The sequence below is a fragment of the Aptenodytes forsteri genome, unplaced genomic scaffold, assembly GCF_000699145.1.
Source record: "Aptenodytes forsteri isolate BGI_AS27 unplaced genomic scaffold, ASM69914v1 Scaffold64, whole genome shotgun sequence".
Classification (NCBI taxonomy): Eukaryota; Metazoa; Chordata; class Aves; order Sphenisciformes; family Spheniscidae; genus Aptenodytes; species Aptenodytes forsteri.
In genome coordinates, this window is record NW_008794786.1 from 11426 (window position 1) to 11704 (window position 279).

Genomic DNA, 279 nt, shown 5'->3' on the forward strand with positions numbered 1-279 from the left:
ACCTGCATGCCCGGCCCTCCCGGGACCCCCCGGACCACCCCGGGTCCCCCCCAGCCCCGCATGCTCCTTCCTGCATGCCCCCTCCCCACATGCTGTCACCCCGGGGTGCCCAGCACCTCCCAGCCCCTCAGAACGGAGCAGGGTCCTGGTGCGGGAGCCTGGTGCGAGGCTGGGTCCCGGCACAGGATCCCGGCACAGGATCCCGGTGCAATGCTGGGACCCAGCACAGAGTCCTGGCACAGGATCCCAGTGCTGGATCCTGCTGCAAGGCTGGGTCCC

At 71.3% G+C, this 279-nt stretch overlaps 1 protein-coding gene across 1 annotated transcript in view; it reads left to right on the top strand.

Moving 5' to 3' along the window:
• The window catches only part of LOC103894928 (formin-like protein 3), a 9287-nt gene that overhangs the window by 8804 nt on the left and 204 nt on the right, over window positions 1-279 (top strand). The gene's annotated exons all lie outside the window — the stretch shown is intronic.